Source organism: Amaranthus tricolor, chromosome 2 (assembly GCF_026212465.1).
Source record: "Amaranthus tricolor cultivar Red isolate AtriRed21 chromosome 2, ASM2621246v1, whole genome shotgun sequence".
In the NCBI taxonomy this organism is placed as follows: domain Eukaryota; kingdom Viridiplantae; phylum Streptophyta; class Magnoliopsida; order Caryophyllales; family Amaranthaceae; genus Amaranthus; species Amaranthus tricolor.
Window position 1 is genome coordinate 36495616 of NC_080048.1, and position 22957 is coordinate 36518572.

The window sequence follows — 22957 nt, forward strand, 5'->3', positions numbered from 1 at the left end:
TTGTGATTACTTTTGCATTGTTAGAAATTAATTCTTGTTTTCAGTTAAGGAAATGTGACAGTAATGCGTACTATCTATTAAGAACGATCTGCCATGTCCTTGTACACTTAAAGCAATTTATGATTTTTTTTATCAATTAAGAAGTATATGACACGCCTAAGCTACATTTATCATGATTATTATAATATATTCAATCAGTCTCTGTTATTTTGCCAAAACACCCGTTGAACTTCCGAATCGACTTTTTATAGAGAGGGACCATTTCATTCAGTTTGCTTAGGGCTCATAAAATGCCAAAAACGACACTGATCCTTGGGACATTTTGATTAGAGATGCACGAAGGATCGAGGGTCCATTAACGGACCGAATTCAACCCTAAAATATGGGCCTTTAATATTTATTCTTTTTGCTTGAATTAAATTACACTACTAAGATAGATTGAGAAACGAGAAAATAAAAGGATACTTGAAAGCTCTTTTGGATTAGCAGGAAAAGATGTACAACTTGGACCTTGTAGCATCAAAAGTTACTTCATACACAATCAAGGACAATCACCTCATTGATCAGATTGGCAATGTTAGTAATTCTCAAAAACTCATGTCGCAACTTGGTCATTAACTCATCGCACAATTTCTCATTTTTCATCATCTTTACACCCTACGAACAAGTCTAGGTAAGTGATACTCAATCCATAAGTTGTGATACCAAAAGCGTTTGTGGCTCAATGGATAGAGCATCTGCATGTGGAGCGAAAGGTTTGAAATTCGACCCCTACTGGGCGCAGGTATCAGTTGGAGGATTTATTGACTCCACGCATCTCTTTACTCCCTTCTCGGGGGACCGGGTATGATTTATCTGCATTTTTCAGGAAAAAAAAACCCCATCCGAACCCTATCTTATGCGGGATACTAGGAGTATCATTTACCATTCTATTGTGAGAGACGGCCTTTCTGAGAGACGCATTAGAGAAGTGGGCTTCTTATTTTGAGATCGTCTCTTACAGAGATGGTCTCTCACAAGAGTAGCTAAGGTTGTGCGCATTGGGCCTCATTACAGAAGTGGCATGGAATTTCTATCGTAGTCACTTTTTTGGTTATTGGAAAACTTGCTCTATAAAACTATTGGATAGAAAAACCTTACCAGAAGAAGACAAAAAGGACGCTTTAAATCGTGGAATATTGCAGAACGTTAATGGAGTATTTCAACTTGCGAATGAATTTGAATCAAATCTGCAAAAGGAAAAATAAAAAAACAGAATATGGAATAGGAAGGTGCAAAGGCAGTAGAATTTAGAGGTGAATTCGTTAAAAAAATTTGGACCATTTCTCGATTTGTGCGTGTCATCCTTGCGCAGGGGCCATGCTAATCTTCTCTGTATCGTTCCAATTTTATCAGATGTCTCCGAAGAGACAAGCATTTTCTAACCTTTGAACAATATAAAAACGGAAATTTATTCTTAAGCTATCGATGTGGGACAAAGTAGCTCATTAGTTGTTAACAAAGTACTGCTTATTTTTTACTGCTCCAAACAAGCAGATATCATATAGTTATTCTATATCTATATCTGTATCTTCAGACGGTAGTATTTGTAACTACTCCCAAGTAATCTCAGGATACAAAAGTCAAATCTTGTCTAGCTCTCCTTGCTTCACTCTTAACTTCTCAAACAGAATTCCAAATGATGATGTGACAACAGACTATTCTGTGATTTTCACATACTAATATTTATGCTATTCTCACAATGCAGACGTAAAACATGATATGCGATTGATTATGTATGAAGGGAAAATTGGCAGAAATACTCGCCTCTCCAGTATCCAAAACTCTTGCTTTTTAAAATATATTCAGCATCTGAAGCAACCAAGATCAGGTATTGTTCAACTGTTGGAGCTGTTTACAATAATTAAGTAAAACTCTCAAATATTGGTTGGAGTCTATCTACAACTTACGATCAAGAACATAAACAAGAACCAACCTTTTTTTGCATCTCCTCTCTGCAAAGGGTCACATATACAAGCAACTAGTCAACAACATAGACGCAACATCAAGAAAGATTGTAGATTAACAATCTGCTTGATTCACAGAATCAAAGCCCTTCTTCCCAAAAGACGGGGTCACATAGCATTCTGATTCAATCACGTCCTCATCGCCTTCTGGTTTCTCGTTCAACTTCACAGTTGTAAGAAATGTATACACATGCACTACCTTAAGATATCATGAGTGTCCACAATGTATCAAAGGCAAGTGAGTTATAAAGATGACGAGCTTCGTCCATTCCTAAAATCCCTTTGGTGGTTTCAATCCAAAGTAAAACTCATAATTTACTTCCACGACACTGACCAACACATATTGGTCATTACTTGTACAACAAGTATGTGTCCCTAACATTACCAATTTGAAGAGTATAGAACCAGAAATTTCTACTAATGACAGTTATTATTTCAAGCACCTTATTACAAAGCTACACTACAGCTTATTATGAAGCTACATGACAAGAGATTATGTGCAGTTCAATAAGCATACCAATTTTAAAGATCTGTTTATCATTGCACATGACAAGCACCTTATTATGAAGCTACATTACAGCTTAGGCCAATAAGCATACCAATTTTTAAATATATCTCACTAAATGATTCAACAGATATGTGTCAGTCATGAACCAGGTAATTTAATGAATGATTTGTATGGGGCGCCCTTGCACAGTGCAAGGACATATGCAACACCTAGAGGCCCCAATATAAAGCAATAATAGTGATGTTAAAGATTCCAATCTGATGTTAAAATTAAATATTTAGAATAGTTCGGAGGGGCGTGCCAGGCCCTTGCAGTAGTGCAACACATGGGCGACACCTGAAGGCCCCAATAGCAAGCTACTGTGGTGGACCTTCCCCCTTAAAAAATAAATTTAATATCATTGTGGGTCAATGACCCACGTATCAGATATTAAACTGATAAGAACAGATACTACACTTGATCTTAGCCAAAAGGCCGAGAAAGGTATGAGTATCAAAGCATTCATAAATCTCTTTTTATTTGTTTGCTTGCACTCAGATCACTGTTTCACATATGGTTTGGGATAAGAAAACACATTAAATCCTAATAGCAAGTAGACTCCACACTTCATGTTCGTTCAGGATGAGAACATAAGGCAGGATCAAAACATCAGAAGAAGTTGGAAGCCTTGAAACAAAGAAGGTTGAGAAATGAGAACAAAAAGGCGCTATGTCGCATATGAGGATAAAGATTGATAAATTGGGCTTTGTAACATGAACAGGTACTTCATACACAATCAAGGAAGCTTCTGAGTGACTAGGTCAGAAACGGGAATCACCTCATTGATTGGACCGGCAATGCTATATTCATAACACCTCCTTTACCTCAAAAGATAAACTATTGCATCTCGCCTAAATCCAAAACGTCATGCCTCATTAATAATCATCCTTTCACGAAGTCTAGGACGGAGGAGCGTACGTAATCCCGAAAAACGAGAAATAATACAATGTAAAAAGAACTTCTGGAACTCCGTTACTGCTTAAGGCTATATTAGAGATGGAAGAGCTAACCCCACTTCAAACACAAACAGGACTGCACAAAATACTTCTCTGAAGCTATTCAGATTTTGAGGCATCCAAGAAATTTCCTTGTTGGAGCTGTTTACAGTTTAAATTGGCCCTATGTGGCAAGATGTTATCCAATATCAATATTTCAAGATCAGGAACAAAATTAGCAGAAATACTCACCGCTCCAGTATCCAAAACTCTTGCCTTTTTAAAAAATATTCAGCATCTGAAGCATCCAAGAATTGGTATTGTTCAGCTTTTAAACTGTTGGAGCTGTTTACAGTACTGAGAAGAAATGTCGCACAACATCAGTTCAAGATGAAGCCCAACGCTCAAATGTTGCTTGGAGTCTATCTACAACCCATGATCATGTACATAAACGAGGATCAACCTTTTTTGTGCATCTCCTCTCTGCAAAGGGACATCGAATTTCTCAAAACAAATACCGGTTGAAGCATCATATTGTAGGGAAAGCAGCAGCCCATCCAACATTAGTGAAGTAATTTACAAAGACTTGGAATGACTGTTAAAGTATATATATAACATATCATGGGGCTTCAACCATCAGATTGAACTTTTGGTTGAGCTGGTTCCTTGACAATAACGCAGTCTAAGTAATAATAATAATACTCCCTTCCAATTCTTTTTACTTGTCCTATTTTTTCATTGGGTATGTTCACCTTACTTGTCCCGGTTCTATTTTAAGACCTATATTTATAGGTGGTCCTTTCATTTTCTTAATATTAAAAATACCCAATATTACACATAAGTCTACTATTTTAGGTGGTCCCCTCCAATTCTTAATATTAAAAACACCAAATATTGCACACGAGTCTACTATTTTAGGTGGTCCCTTATTTTCTTAATATTTGTGCCCAAACTAAATGGGACAACTAAATTGAATTGCAGGGAGTAATAAACTTTATCACTTTTCATGATCTGCAACACTAAATACAAAGGGTTGACACGTTGGATATTGTCCCACATTATCAAACAACCTAGTGCTCATGTGATATGACATAAATAAAAAGAAATGTTGGTTATTTAACAACTTACTTACCTGGACGGGGTCTATAAGTGATCAAATAGGCTTATGGCCTAGGTTGTTGACTTCCATTGCACTTTAAGGAGGGGCAGCAGCCTAAGATCTCCTCAAATGGGAGAGTCTACGTCATAATTTGTGGTAGTGGGGGCCTGCGTTCGCGCGGCCTCTGTCCAAACAATAATTGAAATTTTAGGAAATCAACGGTTGGGAATAGGGTGGTACAGTGACAACCTATAGCACATAGATCTTACAACACAAAAAGGTCATTCAAATCCAACCCTATTCCATGACTTGATCCGCATCAGTCCAAAAGCTCAAATGTACGATTCGACCCAAAACTAAGTTAGCAAAAAATGTACTTATTTGGTAAATATATGCTTACATTACTGGAGACAAAATCAAAATGGTTCTTAACCTCCTCACAATGGTTGGTATAATACTTCAAAGCTGCAGAGAAAAATCAAAATGGTTCTTAACCTCCTCAAAGACTGTTTCTTCTCCTTACACCTCAATACATCAATACTCATGATACATCACACCAATGATCAATTATTGTGTCACAACTAACACAACTAAAATTGATATTTCACAACACACATCCTAAAATACATTTAAAAGGTTAATGACTCTGGCAAAACATTTTAGGCATTTATCCTTTTTCTTAAATACATCACAAATTTAGACTCGTACTCTCATATAAAGACACATCAAAAGTTTAAGAATCGGAAGAGCATAGTACAGGTATTTTCAAGGAGCTTCCAACAAATTAAGTTCAATTTTTTCATCAGGACAGAAACAAATATTTACAAAACATGGGAAAAGCTTGCAACCATGAAAAAACAGAAAAATAGCTGTCAATAGGAGAAAAGTACTAAGAATGGGACCACAAACAAAAATAAATGTTGACGGCATATTTCTCAATAATTCAAGCTATAAAAACGCTTTTTGGTATTTTCTTTTGGAGGCTTGGCAAGGAAGTCAAATAGGTGGATCTGTTACCTAATGTTTCTGTTTTACATTGCAGAAATCGGTTCCTTTCTTCTGGTATGGTGGTATCACTTTTACACGTACAGTATCAGCATAAAGTATACTCATCTGCTCTCTCAATATTCTCCTGATCTCCTCAGAAGGTCTCAATGTCACACGCCTTCTGGTTTCTCGTTCAGCTTCACATCTGTAAGAAATGTATACACATGCACCAACCTTAAGATATCAGGCATGACCACAATATATCAAAGGCAAGTGAGTTACAAAGATGATTGCATTCCTCAAATCCCTTCAACGGTTTCAATCCAAAGTAAAACTCATAAGAGTATTCACTTCGACGACATTGACTAACATTAATTGAAAAACTCATTGGAGTCTGTGAGATGCAAAAACACAAGCCTGATATTCATGTGTCCATAACGTATTCAATTTGATGAGTACACAACCAGAAGTTACAACAAATAATAGTTATTTTTTCTAGCAAACCAAGAGATTATGTGTAGTTCAACTCCCACAACTATTAACAAATTGATGGACATACATAAAGATGGTCTGTGTCATTGCACATTACATGCACCTTGTCCTTAAAATTAGGCAAATAAACAAACAAATTATTATTAAACGTACAAAATAAAATGCCAGGAAATTTGATGAATGATTTGTAGGGGCATGCCAGGCCCTTGCAATAGTGCAACGCATGGGCGACACTTGAAGGCCCCAATAGCAAGCTACTGCGGTGGACCTTCCCCCTTAAAAAATAAATTTAATATCATTGTGGGTCAATGACCCACGTATCAGATATTAAACTGATAAGAACAGATACTACACTTGATCTTAGCCAAAAGGCCGAGAAAGGTATGAATATCAATGCATTCATAAATCTCTTTTTATTTGTTTGCTTGCACTCGGATCACTGTTTCCCATATAGTGTGGGATAAGAAAAACACATGAAATCCTAACAGTAATGTTTGACTTTTGATCCAATTAAATGTTTGATCTGCTTAAAATCGGGTCATAAGCTTTAGAGAAATAACAATGATGTAGCTTATGAAGTGTAAGCAGTTTTGTAATATTGTGACTCGATCTAAGACAATTATACAAGTTGGATAATATCTAAAAAATGAAAATTGTTGCTAATTCATCGAAGGATACAAGTAGATGGGAATGTCATTCAAAATAGAGAGCCGAGGTTGGTAGGGAAAAGGTTACCTAACGCAAAGCCAATGCACATTTCATTCAGGCCTCTTACCATTAGAAGAGACGGCAATAAAGGATGGCGATCTCAAGCACTTCTAGGGGTGTTTGGCACAAGGGAATAGGACTTGTGAGACCTTAATATGAGACTCTTAAAATGAGACTTTTAAGATAAAAGTCTTATCCCTTGTTTGTCATGTTAGGGATTAGATGAAAGATATAAGAATGAAAGTCTCAACTAAAATACCACCCTCCCCCAAAGACATTTTTCTTGGGGTCTTTTTCATTTTTTTATCTCATTCCCTTTAAACAAACAAAGACTTGGATTTTTTTTAGCCCAATGTCCCATTCCCAGGATACAAAGTCAAATCTTGTCTATCTCTCCTCGCTTCACTCTTAACTTCTCAAACAGAATTCCAAATGATGATGTGAAAACAGACTATTCTGTGATTTTCACATACTCATATTTATGCTACTTGCAAAATGCAGACATAAAACATGATATGCGATTGATTATGTATGAAGGGAAAATTCGCGGAAATATTCACCTTCCAGTATCCAAAACTCTTGCCTTTTTAAAAAATATTCAGCCTCTGAAGCATCCAACAATTGGTATTGTTCAGCTTTTAAACTGTTGGAGCTGTTTACAGTACTGAGAAGAAACGTCGCACAACATCAGTTCAAGATGAAGAACAACGCTCAGTTGTTGCTTGGAGTCTATCTACAACCCATGATCATGTACATAAACGAGGATGAACCTTTTTTTGTGCATCTCCCTCTGCAAAGGGACATTGAATTTCTCAAAGCAAATATCAGTTGAAGCATCGTATTGTAGGGAAAGCAGTAGCCCATCCAACATTAGTGAAGCAATAACTGTTAGAGTATATAATATCGTGGGCCCTCAACCATCAGCTTAAGCTTTTGGTTTAGTTGATTTCTTGACAATAATGCAGGCTAAGTAGTAATAGTAATAATAATAATAATAATAATAATAATAATAATAATAAACTTGATCACTTTTCATGATCTGTACTCTGCAGCACTAAATACAAAGGGTTGACACGTTGGATATTGTCCCACATTATCAAACAACCTAGTACTCATGTGATATGACATAAATAAAAAGAAATGTTGGTTATTTAACAATTTACTTACCTGGATGGGGTCTATAAGTGATCAAATAGGCTTATGGCCTAGGTTGTTGACTTCCATTGCACTTTAAGGAGGAGCAGCAGCCTAAGATCTCCCCAAATGGGAGAGTCTACGTCATAATTTGTGATAGTGGGGGCCTGCGTACGCGCGGCCTCTGTCCAAACAATACTTGAAATTTTTAGGGGGTCTATGATATTTTAGAAGAAAAGCATCCAAGTTCTCACACAAAATTAAGCTATTTCTGGGATGAGGATCTTCTGTATCAAAGTTAACCACTTTCTCCACCAACATATGGCATCAAAGCAGCAACTATCCCTAAAGTGACCCAAGAAACAACTCGACTTTAAATCATATTCAATATTGGATCAGATAATTAGTAGACTCCGCACACGACATTATCAGTTCAAGATGAAGCACAACAATCAAATATAGCTTGGTGTCTATAACACGCAATCATACACGTAAATGAGATAGAGTGGATTCTTTAGCCAACAATAACACGAATATTGCGAAGGTTAAAGATACACCATTTTGTGCATCTTTCTGTAGAGGGGCATTTAATCTTTCAAAATGAATCTCAAGCTAGTAGACAAGTCGCGATGAGGAAATTTCGAAGAGGTTGTGCCAGCTTACAATACAAAAATCCAACACAAAATTAAAGTCATATTTCCAAAAGTGAGGATCTTCTACTTCAATCAACACAAGTTGGGCATTCAACCCAATCTAAAAACGACTCGACTAGTTTGAAAGAATGAACTCACTAACTCATGGAATACATATACAATGACGCCAAGGTCCAAATAAGAGGTGTTCAAAGGGCTTGATAAGGGCCGGATCGGGTTCAAACAAAGATGGACCTGGGTTGCATTGGGCCTTGTAAAATGAAAATGGGTTGAAAATGGACTGGGCTTTAAAACCCAGCCCAATCCGACCCGACCCGTTTTTATTTCTAGCTTTCATTCTTGCGAAGTTACAGATTTTCCATTTTCAGGGTACAAATTTTCATATCTTAGACTTCATTGATGAAATTTCGTATTTTTATTTAGTTTTTCAAAACTTAGGGTTTAAATGTTCGTTCTCCATTTTTAACAAATCGATTCACTGCGTTTCTAATTCTAAGCGTTAATTTAAGCCGTCCGGACAAATCTTAGACGGATATGGAGTGGGGTAGGCGGATATGAGAAATTTAAACCCTCGAACCCATCATTTATGGCCTACCCACTACTCGTAGTGATCAAAACTTTCATATTCATACCCACCAAACTTATTCTCATACTCCTAGAAAATCTTACACAAACGACCGGATGTAGAGCGGGATGATCGACTATCAGAAAAGCCCTCAAACCCAGTACCCACCGAAAATCCTAGCCTCAACGACGATGATGCGTCTTAAATCCTAAAGAAAACCAGAAATTGTTTCTCGAAATAAGTAAAACAATGATTAAATATTAAAAAACAAAGAAAAAAGGTAAAACAATGATGAACAAAAAAATACTACTACATATGAAACAATGATGCCATTAAACAATAAGCACAATCATAAACAATAAGCACAACCAACATGCAGCAGTAAAATGATCTTACTAAGACAGACGTCAACCCAGAAAACAACAAAATTGAATTCTTTTCAAGTTTTAACCCAGTAAATTTTAAAAAAAAAAAAAAAAAAAAAAAAAAAAAAAAAAAAGCGAAATAATAGGGGATTAAATGCGGTGGCTTACCTAGCAAGATTTGGATATTCATGCTTTCACCATTTGATGAAATTTCTTTGAAGTTAGAAAGATTTTGGAATTTCAATTTTTCGAATGGGTATTTTACTTTTGGAGTTTTGAGGATGACCTGCTTTTTGCATGAGGCAGAGGCAGAGCACTCCAAACGGCAGGGATTTTTTTGGTGGGAATAATTTACCGCCTACCGGCTTGCAAATTAATATAACTAACGAAATATTACCCAGAATAATTTAATTTATTCGTGATTTTCCTACAATAATTTCATTTACCACCTATCGGCTTGCAAATTAATATAACTAATAGAAATTTTTTAAAATAATTCAATGGTTAGGTATGTTTTATTTTAAGTATCACATTTTCTTCGAACAATAATATATTTTTATGTATTATCATTAAAAAATAAATAGTAAGTGATAATGAAAGTTTGTGAAAAAAAAATTTTCAATTTTATCATCAAAGTGTTATTATCATGAGAATCACATTTTACTTTTAAGGGAACTTTATTGTTTAAACTACCGGTCATTCACATTATCACATTTTAATACCAACGACCAAAGAAAATTTAAAGTAAATAAGCATTTTTTCCAAAATAAATTCATAAATAAGTTTTGGCTAAACTTACATCTCAAAAATAAGCGCCTCTAGCCCAATGATAAGGGTCAGAGGTTCTTCACAGTTACTAACAGCGGACGATTACTTAAGTTGAGTCAAAGGAAATCAACTCATTAATCGTCCGCTCAACTGGCGATTACTAAGCTGATTTTCTTTGACTTAGCTTAAGTAACTGCTCGCTGTTAACAGCTGGCCAATTGAAATCCATTTTACTTTTTTTTTCTTTGAATGAATCTTCCATTGTGTTTTCCATAATTAAATATACTATAACTCTCTCCATATATATATAAAATATGGAATATATATAACAATTCAATGCATACAAAATATATATATAATAATGGAATATATATAACAATTCAATGAATGCAAAATATTATTTACAATTCAATATGTACAAAATGTTCATAATAACTTTTCACTCCTCGTCTACTCTATCTAAATGTGTTGGCCTAGTTCGCCTCTTATGATGTGGTCATTGATGCGTAATAATGGAACATGTTTAACAATTCAATGTATGCAAAATATTATTTACAATTCAATATATACTAAATCTCAGAATCTCGTTTGGGTGTGGTTATTGATGCTAAATAAAAAACGCTTTTTACCATTTTCATAACTTTTTTTTTTCAATTATCATATTTTTGCACAAAATTTATTTCAATGCATTATTATTATTTAAAAGGACGGTTTATATAATAATGATTTACCACATACTAGTTCACAATTTGCGAAGTGTACTAAGCGTGTTTTTGGTGATCATTATTAGGTGGGAATGATAATGAAAAATTAGTATTATTTTAATAGAATTTTCTTTTTTTGACAATTTCAGTAAGTATGTTTGTTCTCTTTCAATCAACACAGTTTATTTACAATAATCATTCTAATGCATTATCATTTAGTGGTAATGATAATTTGTTCAAAAAATACTTATGATCAAAGGTCTACTGCAATGACATGAAATATTTGATGAAAATTTAAACTACAAGTCATTTTCATTAGCACCTTTTAATACCAAACTATATGGGTCGTAAAGTACTCTTCAATTAGCCTCATATCATAGTTTAGTCTAACCTATTAAATTTATCACATTTTTATTTTTTGTTATGATTTAATTTTTTTTTTATTCTCGTCCATATATTTAATTTAACTTTAGTCGCACTTACATATTTCTCTCAATCTCATAAAATATATACAATTTTACCACTTTTATTGATTTTCACTCCATTTGTACTTGTGATATTTCTTTCAAACAAAAAGAGCATTATTAAGAGTACTAATTTTCATTCATTTAATTACTTTTTGTATGAAATTTTTTTTTATACACCAGCTGCATATCATTTGTGGAACCGTAGTTCACCAATGCATCATGCATGTCAAATGTTCATTCATTCCCAAAAAAAACCTCAAAAATAGTTGTAACGACCCGTTTGATTAGTGGTTTTGAATGGCATAATGGGAATGATTTATAGTATAAAACTTCATTAAAAGTTCTATATCATTCCCATTGTAATGAAACTTTAACCACAAATTTGTCTTTTTGATTTTGCTACAATAAGATATAGTGAGAATGGAAAATGCTGATTTTTAGAGTAGTAAAGCTTCCCTAGCTGTCTTGTTCAAATTCGAATTTGAAAGAGTTTTCTAATTGTACTAGAACTTAGAGCACTCTACTCTCTCTGTACTCTCTAGTGTTAAAGTATATAATATATTCCGGGGCCTCAACCATCAACTTAAACTTTTGGTTGTGTTCATTGTTGTTATTGCTCTGTTTTCAGTTGGTTTCTTTGTATTTGCTTGTGATTGTTCTTCACTAAATATCATAGCCCATTCACAACACTAGGTGATTTAAAGAATCAGTTGGTAAGTTGGCTAAATAAGAGAGATTTTGTGATTACTTTTGCATTGTTAGAAATTAATTCTTGTTTTCAGTTAAGGAAATGTGACAGTAATGCGTACTATCTATTAAGAACGATCTGCCATGTCCTTGTACACTTAAAGCAATTTATGATTTTTTTTATCAATTAAGAAGTATATGACACGCCTAAGCTACATTTATCATGATTATTATAATATATTCAATCAGTCTCTGTTATTTTGCCAAAACACCCGTTGAACTTCCGAATCGACTTTTTATAGAGAGGGACCATTTCATTCAGTTTGCTTAGGGCTCATAAAATGCCAAAAACGACACTGATCCTTGGGACATTTTGATTAGAGATGCACGAAGGATCGAGGGTCCATTAACGGACCGAATTCAACCCTAAAATATGGGCCTTTAATATTTATTCTTTTTGCTTGAATTAAATTACACTACTAAGATAGATTGAGAAACGAGAAAATAAAAGGATACTTGAAAGCTCTTTTGGATTAGCAGGAAAAGATGTACAACTTGGACCTTGTAGCATCAAAAGTTACTTCATACACAATCAAGGACAATCACCTCATTGATCAGATTGGCAATGTTAGTAATTCTCAAAAACTCATGTCGCAACTTGGTCATTAACTCATCGCACAATTTCTCATTTTTCATCATCTTTACACCCTACGAACAAGTCTAGGTAAGTGATACTCAATCCATAAGTTGTGATACCAAAAGCGTTTGTGGCTCAATGGATAGAGCATCTGCATGTGGAGCGAAAGGTTTGAAATTCGACCCCTACTGGGCGCAGGTATCAGTTGGAGGATTTATTGACTCCACGCATCTCTTTACTCCCTTCTCGGGGGACCGGGTATGATTTATCTGCATTTTTCAGGAAAAAAAAACCCCATCCGAACCCTATCTTATGCGGGATACTAGGAGTATCATTTACCATTCTATTGTGAGAGACGGCCTTTCTGAGAGACGCATTAGAGAAGTGGGCTTCTTATTTTGAGATCGTCTCTTACAGAGATGGTCTCTCACAAGAGTAGCTAAGGTTGTGCGCATTGGGCCTCATTACAGAAGTGGCATGGAATTTCTATCGTAGTCACTTTTTTGGTTATTGGAAAACTTGCTCTATAAAACTATTGGATAGAAAAACCTTACCAGAAGAAGACAAAAAGGACGCTTTAAATCGTGGAATATTGCAGAACGTTAATGGAGTATTTCAACTTGCGAATGAATTTGAATCAAATCTGCAAAAGGAAAAATAAAAAAACAGAATATGGAATAGGAAGGTGCAAAGGCAGTAGAATTTAGAGGTGAATTCGTTAAAAAAATTTGGACCATTTCTCGATTTGTGCGTGTCATCCTTGCGCAGGGGCCATGCTAATCTTCTCTGTATCGTTCCAATTTTATCAGATGTCTCCGAAGAGACAAGCATTTTCTAACCTTTGAACAATATAAAAACGGAAATTTATTCTTAAGCTATCGATGTGGGACAAAGTAGCTCATTAGTTGTTAACAAAGTACTGCTTATTTTTTACTGCTCCAAACAAGCAGATATCATATAGTTATTCTATATCTATATCTGTATCTTCAGACGGTAGTATTTGTAACTACTCCCAAGTAATCTCAGGATACAAAAGTCAAATCTTGTCTAGCTCTCCTTGCTTCACTCTTAACTTCTCAAACAGAATTCCAAATGATGATGTGACAACAGACTATTCTGTGATTTTCACATACTAATATTTATGCTATTCTCACAATGCAGACGTAAAACATGATATGCGATTGATTATGTATGAAGGGAAAATTGGCAGAAATACTCGCCTCTCCAGTATCCAAAACTCTTGCTTTTTAAAATATATTCAGCATCTGAAGCAACCAAGATCAGGTATTGTTCAACTGTTGGAGCTGTTTACAATAATTAAGTAAAACTCTCAAATATTGGTTGGAGTCTATCTACAACTTACGATCAAGAACATAAACAAGAACCAACCTTTTTTTGCATCTCCTCTCTGCAAAGGGTCACATATACAAGCAACTAGTCAACAACATAGACGCAACATCAAGAAAGATTGTAGATTAACAATCTGCTTGATTCACAGAATCAAAGCCCTTCTTCCCAAAAGACGGGGTCACATAGCATTCTGATTCAATCACGTCCTCATCGCCTTCTGGTTTCTCGTTCAACTTCACAGTTGTAAGAAATGTATACACATGCACTACCTTAAGATATCATGAGTGTCCACAATGTATCAAAGGCAAGTGAGTTATAAAGATGACGAGCTTCGTCCATTCCTAAAATCCCTTTGGTGGTTTCAATCCAAAGTAAAACTCATAATTTACTTCCACGACACTGACCAACACATATTGGTCATTACTTGTACAACAAGTATGTGTCCCTAACATTACCAATTTGAAGAGTATAGAACCAGAAATTTCTACTAATGACAGTTATTATTTCAAGCACCTTATTACAAAGCTACACTACAGCTTATTATGAAGCTACATGACAAGAGATTATGTGCAGTTCAATAAGCATACCAATTTTAAAGATCTGTTTATCATTGCACATGACAAGCACCTTATTATGAAGCTACATTACAGCTTAGGCCAATAAGCATACCAATTTTTAAATATATCTCACTAAATGATTCAACAGATATGTGTCAGTCATGAACCAGGTAATTTAATGAATGATTTGTATGGGGCGCCCTTGCACAGTGCAAGGACATATGCAACACCTAGAGGCCCCAATATAAAGCAATAATAGTGATGTTAAAGATTCCAATCTGATGTTAAAATTAAATATTTAGAATAGTTCGGAGGGGCGTGCCAGGCCCTTGCAGTAGTGCAACACATGGGCGACACCTGAAGGCCCCAATAGCAAGCTACTGTGGTGGACCTTCCCCCTTAAAAAATAAATTTAATATCATTGTGGGTCAATGACCCACGTATCAGATATTAAACTGATAAGAACAGATACTACACTTGATCTTAGCCAAAAGGCCGAGAAAGGTATGAGTATCAAAGCATTCATAAATCTCTTTTTATTTGTTTGCTTGCACTCAGATCACTGTTTCACATATGGTTTGGGATAAGAAAACACATTAAATCCTAATAGCAAGTAGACTCCACACTTCATGTTCGTTCAGGATGAGAACATAAGGCAGGATCAAAACATCAGAAGAAGTTGGAAGCCTTGAAACAAAGAAGGTTGAGAAATGAGAACAAAAAGGCGCTATGTCGCATATGAGGATAAAGATTGATAAATTGGGCTTTGTAACATGAACAGGTACTTCATACACAATCAAGGAAGCTTCTGAGTGACTAGGTCAGAAACGGGAATCACCTCATTGATTGGACCGGCAATGCTATATTCATAACACCTCCTTTACCTCAAAAGATAAACTATTGCATCTCGCCTAAATCCAAAACGTCATGCCTCATTAATAATCATCCTTTCACGAAGTCTAGGACGGAGGAGCGTACGTAATCCCGAAAAACGAGAAATAATACAATGTAAAAAGAACTTCTGGAACTCCGTTACTGCTTAAGGCTATATTAGAGATGGAAGAGCTAACCCCACTTCAAACACAAACAGGACTGCACAAAATACTTCTCTGAAGCTATTCAGATTTTGAGGCATCCAAGAAATTTCCTTGTTGGAGCTGTTTACAGTTTAAATTGGCCCTATGTGGCAAGATGTTATCCAATATCAATATTTCAAGATCAGGAACAAAATTAGCAGAAATACTCACCGCTCCAGTATCCAAAACTCTTGCCTTTTTAAAAAATATTCAGCATCTGAAGCATCCAAGAATTGGTATTGTTCAGCTTTTAAACTGTTGGAGCTGTTTACAGTACTGAGAAGAAATGTCGCACAACATCAGTTCAAGATGAAGCCCAACGCTCAAATGTTGCTTGGAGTCTATCTACAACCCATGATCATGTACATAAACGAGGATCAACCTTTTTTGTGCATCTCCTCTCTGCAAAGGGACATCGAATTTCTCAAAACAAATACCGGTTGAAGCATCATATTGTAGGGAAAGCAGCAGCCCATCCAACATTAGTGAAGTAATTTACAAAGACTTGGAATGACTGTTAAAGTATATATATAACATATCATGGGGCTTCAACCATCAGATTGAACTTTTGGTTGAGCTGGTTCCTTGACAATAACGCAGTCTAAGTAATAATAATAATACTCCCTTCCAATTCTTTTTACTTGTCCTATTTTTTCATTGGGTATGTTCACCTTACTTGTCCCGGTTCTATTTTAAGACCTATATTTATAGGTGGTCCTTTCATTTTCTTAATATTAAAAATACCCAATATTACACATAAGTCTACTATTTTAGGTGGTCCCCTCCAATTCTTAATATTAAAAACACCAAATATTGCACACGAGTCTACTATTTTAGGTGGTCCCTTATTTTCTTAATATTTGTGCCCAAACTAAATGGGACAACTAAATTGAATTGCAGGGAGTAATAAACTTTATCACTTTTCATGATCTGCAACACTAAATACAAAGGGTTGACACGTTGGATATTGTCCCACATTATCAAACAACCTAGTGCTCATGTGATATGACATAAATAAAAAGAAATGTTGGTTATTTAACAACTTACTTACCTGGACGGGGTCTATAAGTGATCAAATAGGCTTATGGCCTAGGTTGTTGACTTCCATTGCACTTTAAGGAGGGGCAGCAGCCTAAGATCTCCTCAAATGGGAGAGTCTACGTCATAATTTGTGGTAGTGGGGGCCTGCGTTCGCGCGGCCTCTGTCCAAACAATAATTGAAATTTTAGGAAATCAACGGTTGGGAATAGGGTGGTACAGTGACAACCTATAGCACATAGATCTTACAACACAAAAAGGTCATTCAAATCCAACCCTATTCCATGACTTGATCCGCATCAGTCCAAAAGCTCAAATGTACGATTCGACCCAAAACTAAGTTAGCAAAAAATGTACTTATTTGGTAAATATATGCTTACATTACTGGAGACAAAATCAAAATGGTTCTTAACCTCCTCACAATGGTTGGTATAATACTTCAAAGCTGCAGAGAAAAATCAAAATGGTTCTTAACCTCCTCAAAGACTGTTTCTTCTCCTTACACCTCAATACATCAATACTCATGATACATCACACCAATGATCAATTATTGTGTCACAACTAACACAACTAAAATTGATATTTCACAACACACATCCTAAAATACATTTAAAAGGTTAATGACTCTGGCAAAACATTTTAGGCATTTATCCTTTTTCTTAAATACATCACAAATTTAGACTCGTACTCTCATATAAAGACACATCAAAAGTTTAAGAATCGGAAGAGCATAGTACAGGTATTTTCAAGGAGCTTCCAACAAATTAAGTTCAATTTTTTCATCAGGACAGAAACAAATATTTACAAAACATGGGAAAAGCTTGCAACCATGAAAAAACAGAAAAATAGCTGTCAATAGGAGAAAAGTACTAAGAATGGGACCACAAACAAAAATAAATGTTGACGGCATATTTCTCAATAATTCAAGCTATAAAAACGCTTTTTGGTATTTTCTTTTGGAGGCTTGGCAAGGAAGTCAAATAGGTGGATCTGTTACCTAATGTTTCTGTTTTACATTGCAGAAATCGGTTCCTTTCTTCTGGTATGGTGGTATCACTTTTACACGTACAGTATCAGCATAAAGTATACTCATCTGCTCTCTCAATATTCTCCTGATCTCCTCAGAAGGTCTCAATGTCACACGCCTTCTGGTTTCTCGTTCAGCTTCACATCTGTAAGAAATGTATACACATGCACCAACCTTAAGATATCAGGCATGACCACAATATATCAAAGGCAAGTGAGTTACAAAGATGATTGCATTCCTCAAATCCCTTCAACGGTTTCAATCCAAAGTAAAACTCATAAGAGTATTCACTTCGACGACATTGACTAACATTAATTGAAAAACTCATTGGAGTCTGTGAGATGCAAAAACACAAGCCTGATATTCATGTGTCCATAACGTATTCAATTTGATGAGTACACAACCAGAAGTTACAACAAATAATAGTTATTTTTTCTAGCAAACCAAGAGATTATGTGTAGTTCAACTCCCACAACTATTAACAAATTGATGGACATACATAAAGATGGTCTGTGTCATTGCACATTACATGCACCTTGTCCTTAAAATTAGGCAAATAAACAAACAAATTATTATTAAACGTACAAAATAAAATGCCAGGAAATTTGATGAATGATTTGTAGGGGCATGCCAGGCCCTTGCAATAGTGCAACGCATGGGCGACACTTGAAGGCCCCAATAGCAAGCTACTGCGGTGGACCTTCCCCCTTAAAAAATAAATTTAATATCATTGTGGGTCAATGACCCACGTATCAGATATTAAACTGATAAGAACAGATACTACACTTGATCTTAGCCAAAAGGCCGAGAAAGGTATGAATATCAATGCATTCATAAATCTCTTTTTATTTGTTTGCTTGCACTCGGATCACTGTTTCCCATATAGTGTGGGATAAGAAAAACACATGAAATCCTAACAGTAATGTTTGACTTTTGATCCAATTAAATGTTTGATCTGCTTAAAATCGGGTCATAAGCTTTAGAGAAATAACAATGATGTAGCTTATGAAGTGTAAGCAGTTTTGTAATATTGTGACTCGATCTAAGACAATTATACAAGTTGGATAATATCTAAAAAATGAAAATTGTTGCTAATTCATCGAAGGATACAAGTAGATGGGAATGTCATTCAAAATAGAGAGCCGAGGTTGGTAGGGAAAAGGTTACCTAACGCAAAGCCAATGCACATTTCATTCAGGCCTCTTACCATTAGAAGAGACGGCAATAAAGGATGGCGATCTCAAGCACTTCTAGGGGTGTTTGGCACAAGGGAATAGGACTTGTGAGACCTTAATATGAGACTCTTAAAATGAGACTTTTAAGATAAAAGTCTTATCCCTTGTTTGTCATGTTAGGGATTAGATGAAAGATATAAGAATGAAAGTCTCAACTAAAATACCACCCTCCCCCAAAGACATTTTTCTTGGGGTCTTTTTCATTTTTTTATCTCATTCCCTTTAAACAAACAAAGACTTGGATTTTTTTTAGCCCAATGTCCCATTCCCAGGATACAAAGTCAAATCTTGTCTATCTCTCCTCGCTTCACTCTTAACTTCTCAAACAGAATTCCAAATGATGATGTGAAAACAGACTATTCTGTGATTTTCACATACTCATATTTATGCTACTTGCAAAATGCAGACATAAAACATGATATGCGATTGATTATGTATGAAGGGAAAATTCGCGGAAATATTCACCTTCCAGTATCCAAAACTCTTGCCTTTTTAAAAAATATTCAGCCTCTGAAGCATCCAACAATTGGTATTGTTCAGCTTTTAAACTGTTGGAGCTGTTTACAGTACTGAGAAGAAACGTCGCACAACATCAGTTCAAGATGAAGAACAACGCTCAGTTGTTGCTTGGAGTCTATCTACAACCCATGATCATGTACATAAACGAGGATGAACCTTTTTTTGTGCATCTCCCTCTGCAAAGGGACATTGAATTTCTCAAAGCAAATATCAGTTGAAGCATCGTATTGTAGGGAAAGCAGTAGCCCATCCAACATTAGTGAAGCAATAACTGTTAGAGTATATAATATCGTGGGCCCTCAACCATCAGCTTAAGCTTTTGGTTTAGTTGATTTCTTGACAATAATGCAGGCTAAGTAGTAATAGTAATAATAATAATAATAATAATAATAATAATAATAATAAACTTGATCACTTTTCATGATCTGTACTCTGCAGCACTAAATACAAAGGGTTGACACGTTGGATATTGTCCCACATTATCAAACAACCTAGTACTCATGTGATATGACATAAATAAAAAGAAATGTTGGTTATTTAACAATTTACTTACCTGGATGGGGTCTATAAGTGATCAAATAGGCTTATGGCCTAGGTTGTTGACTTCCATTGCACTTTAAGGAGGAGCAGCAGCCTAAGATCTCCCCAAATGGGAGAGTCTACGTCATAATTTGTGATAGTGGGGGCCTGCGTACGCGCGGCCTCTGTCCAAACAATACTTGAAATTTTTAGGGGGTCTATGATATTTTAGAAGAAAAGCATCCAAGTTCTCACACAAAATTAAGCTATTTCTGGGATGAGGATCTTCTGTATCAAAGTTAACCACTTTCTCCACCAACATATGGCATCAAAGCAGCAACTATCCCTAAAGTGACCCAAGAAACAACTCGACTTTAAATCATATTCAATATTGGATCAGATAATTAGTAGACTCCGCACACGACATTATCAGTTCAAGATGAAGCACAACAATCAAATATAGCTTGGTGTCTATAACACGCAATCATACACGTAAATGAGATAGAGTGGATTCTTTAGCCAACAATAACACGAATATTGCGAAGGTTAAAGATACACCATTTTGTGCATCTTTCTGTAGAGGGGCATTTAATCTTTCAAAATGAATCTCAAGCTAGTAGACAAGTCGCGATGAGGAAATTTCGAAGAGCTTGTGCCAGCTTACAATACAAAAATCCAACACAAAATTAAAGTCATATTTCCAAAAGTGAGGATCTTCTACTTCAATCAACACAAGTTGGGCATTCAACCCAATCTAAAAACGACTCGACTAGTTTGAAAGAATGAACTCACTAACTCATGGAATACATATACAATGACGCCAAGGTCCAAATAAGAGGTGTTCAAAGGGCTTGATAAGGGCCGGATCGGGTTCAAACAAAGATGGACCTGGGTTGCATTGGGCCTTGTAAAATGAAAATGGGTTGAAAATGGACTGGGCTTTAAAACCCAGCCCAATCCGACCCGACCCGTTTTTATTTCTAGCTTTCATTCTTGCGAAGTTACAGATTTTCCATTTTCAGGGTACAAATTTTCATATCTTAGACTTCATTGATGAAATTTCGTATTTTTATTTAGTTTTTCAAAACTTAGGGTTTAAATGTTCGTTCTCCATTTTTAACAAATCGATTCACTGCGTTTCTAATTCTAAGCGTTAATTTAAGCCGTCCGGACAAATCTTAGACGGATATGGAGTGGGGTAGGCGGATATGAGAAATTTAAACCCTCGAACCCATCATTTATGGCCTACCCACTACTCGTAGTGATCAAAACTTTCATATTCATACCCACCAAACTTATTCTCATACTCCTAGAAAATCTTACACAAACGACCGGATGTAGAGCGGGATGATCGACTATCAGAAAAGCCCTCAAACCCAGTACCCACCGAAAATCCTAGCCTCAACGACGATGATGCGTCTTAAATCCTAAAGAAAACCAGAAATTGTTTCTCGAAATAAGTAAAACAATGATTAAATATTAAAAAAAAAAGAAAAAAGGTAAAACAATGATGAACAAAAAAATACTACTACATATGAAACAATGATGCCATTAAACAATAAGCACAATCATAAACAATAAGCACAACCAACATGCAGCAGTAAAATGATCTTACTAAGACAGACGTCAACCCAGAAAACAACAAAATTGAATTCTTTTCAAGTTTTAACCCAGTAAATTTTAAAAAAAAAAAAAAAAAAAAAAAAAAAAAAAAAAAAGCGAAATAATAGGGGATTAAATGCGGTGGCTTACCTAGCAAGATTTGGATATTCATGCTTTCACCATTTGATGAAATTTCTTTGAAGTTAGAAAGATTTTGGAATTTCAATTTTTCGAATGGGTATTTTACTTTTGGAGTTTTGAGGATGACCTGCTTTTTGCATGAGGCAGAGGCAGAGCACTCCAAACGGCAGGGATTTTTTTGGTGGGAATAATTTACCGCCTACCGGCTTGCAAATTAATATAACTAACGAAATATTACCCAGAATAATTTAATTTATTCGTGATTTTCCTACAATAATTTCATTTACCACCTATCGGCTTGCAAATTAATATAACTAATAGAAATTTTTTAAAATAATTCAATGGTTAGGTATGTTTTATTTTAAGTATCACATTTTCTTCGAACAATAATATATTTTTATGTATTATCATTAAAAAATAAATAGTAAGTGATAATGAAAGTTTGTGAAAAAAAAATTTTCAATTTTATCATCAAAGTGTTATTATCATGAGAATCACATTTTACTTTTAAGGGAACTTTATTGTTTAAACTACCGGTCATTCACATTATCACATTTTAATACCAACGACCAAAGAAAATTTAAAGTAAATAAGCATTTTTTCCAAAATAAATTCATAAATAAGTTTTGGCTAAACTTACATCTCAAAAATAAGCGCCTCTAGCCCAATGATAAGGGTCAGAGGTTCTTCACAGTTACTAACAGCGGACGATTACTTAAGTTGAGTCAAAGGAAATCAACTCATTAATCGTCCGCTCAACTGGCGATTACTAAGCTGATTTTCTTTGACTTAGCTTAAGTAACTGCTCGCTGTTAACAGCTGGCCAATTGAAATCCATTTTACTTTTTTTTTCTTTGAATGAATCTTCCATTGTGTTTTCCATAATTAAATATACTATAACTCTCTCCATATATATATAAAATATGGAATATATATAACAATTCAATGCATACAAAATATATATATAATAATGGAATATATATAACAATTCAATGAATGCAAAATATTATTTACAATTCAATATGTACAAAATGTTCATAATAACTTTTCACTCCTCGTCTACTCTATCTAAATGTGTTGGCCTAGTTCGCCTCTTATGATGTGGTCATTGATGCGTAATAATGGAACATGTTTAACAA

At 35.1% G+C, this 22957-nt stretch overlaps 2 long non-coding RNA genes and 10 other non-coding genes across 20 annotated transcripts; 4 read left to right on the forward strand and 8 right to left on the reverse strand.

The window, feature by feature from the left end:
• Nucleotides 1–1308: 1308 nt before the first annotated feature.
• On the reverse strand, nt 1309–1411 carry LOC130807085 (U6 spliceosomal RNA). The gene has a single exon (XR_009040458.1). It is a non-coding gene; the product is annotated as a U6 spliceosomal RNA (small nuclear RNA).
• On the reverse strand, nt 1309–9829 carry LOC130806274 (uncharacterized). 5 transcript variants are annotated; one of them, XR_009040279.1, is made up of 6 exons: nt 9660–9829; nt 7942–8092; nt 7335–7564; nt 5605–5779; nt 4621–4771; nt 1309–3971 (listed from the first exon to the last, which is right to left on the reverse strand). It is a non-coding gene; the product is annotated as an uncharacterized LOC130806274 (long non-coding RNA). The 5 variants fall into 5 exon arrangements; XR_009040281.1 differs by having other exon boundaries at nt 7942–8253; nt 9660–9823; XR_009040283.1 differs by having other exon boundaries at nt 7942–8279; nt 9660–9823.
• On the reverse strand, nt 2805–3001 carry LOC130807159 (U2 spliceosomal RNA). The gene has a single exon (XR_009040526.1). It is a non-coding gene; the product is annotated as a U2 spliceosomal RNA (small nuclear RNA).
• LOC130807138 (U1 spliceosomal RNA) lies at nt 4613–4775 on the forward strand. The gene has a single exon (XR_009040508.1). It is a non-coding gene; the product is annotated as a U1 spliceosomal RNA (small nuclear RNA).
• LOC130807169 (U2 spliceosomal RNA) lies at nt 6255–6451 on the reverse strand. Its single transcript, XR_009040536.1, has one exon. It is a non-coding gene; the product is annotated as a U2 spliceosomal RNA (small nuclear RNA).
• Nucleotides 7934–8096, forward strand: LOC130807149 (U1 spliceosomal RNA). Its single transcript, XR_009040517.1, has one exon. It is a non-coding gene; the product is annotated as a U1 spliceosomal RNA (small nuclear RNA).
• Nucleotides 9830–13476: 3647 nt separating the features above from the next.
• Nucleotides 13477–13579, reverse strand: LOC130807086 (U6 spliceosomal RNA). The gene has a single exon (XR_009040459.1). It is a non-coding gene; the product is annotated as a U6 spliceosomal RNA (small nuclear RNA).
• On the reverse strand, nt 13477–21991 carry LOC130806275 (uncharacterized). Of its 5 annotated transcripts, XR_009040285.1 has the most exons (7): nt 21828–21991; nt 20110–20260; nt 19503–19732; nt 17773–17947; nt 16789–16939; nt 14144–16139; nt 13477–14058 (listed from the first exon to the last, which is right to left on the reverse strand). It is a non-coding gene; the product is annotated as an uncharacterized LOC130806275 (long non-coding RNA). The 5 variants fall into 5 exon arrangements; XR_009040284.1 differs by having other exon boundaries at nt 13477–16139; XR_009040286.1 differs by having other exon boundaries at nt 13477–16139; nt 20110–20421.
• On the reverse strand, nt 14973–15169 carry LOC130807160 (U2 spliceosomal RNA). Its single transcript, XR_009040527.1, has one exon. It is a non-coding gene; the product is annotated as a U2 spliceosomal RNA (small nuclear RNA).
• On the forward strand, nt 16781–16943 carry LOC130807139 (U1 spliceosomal RNA). The gene has a single exon (XR_009040509.1). It is a non-coding gene; the product is annotated as a U1 spliceosomal RNA (small nuclear RNA).
• LOC130807170 (U2 spliceosomal RNA) lies at nt 18423–18619 on the reverse strand. The gene has a single exon (XR_009040537.1). It is a non-coding gene; the product is annotated as a U2 spliceosomal RNA (small nuclear RNA).
• On the forward strand, nt 20102–20264 carry LOC130807150 (U1 spliceosomal RNA). Its single transcript, XR_009040518.1, has one exon. It is a non-coding gene; the product is annotated as a U1 spliceosomal RNA (small nuclear RNA).
• Nucleotides 21992–22957: the final 966 nt, after the last annotated feature.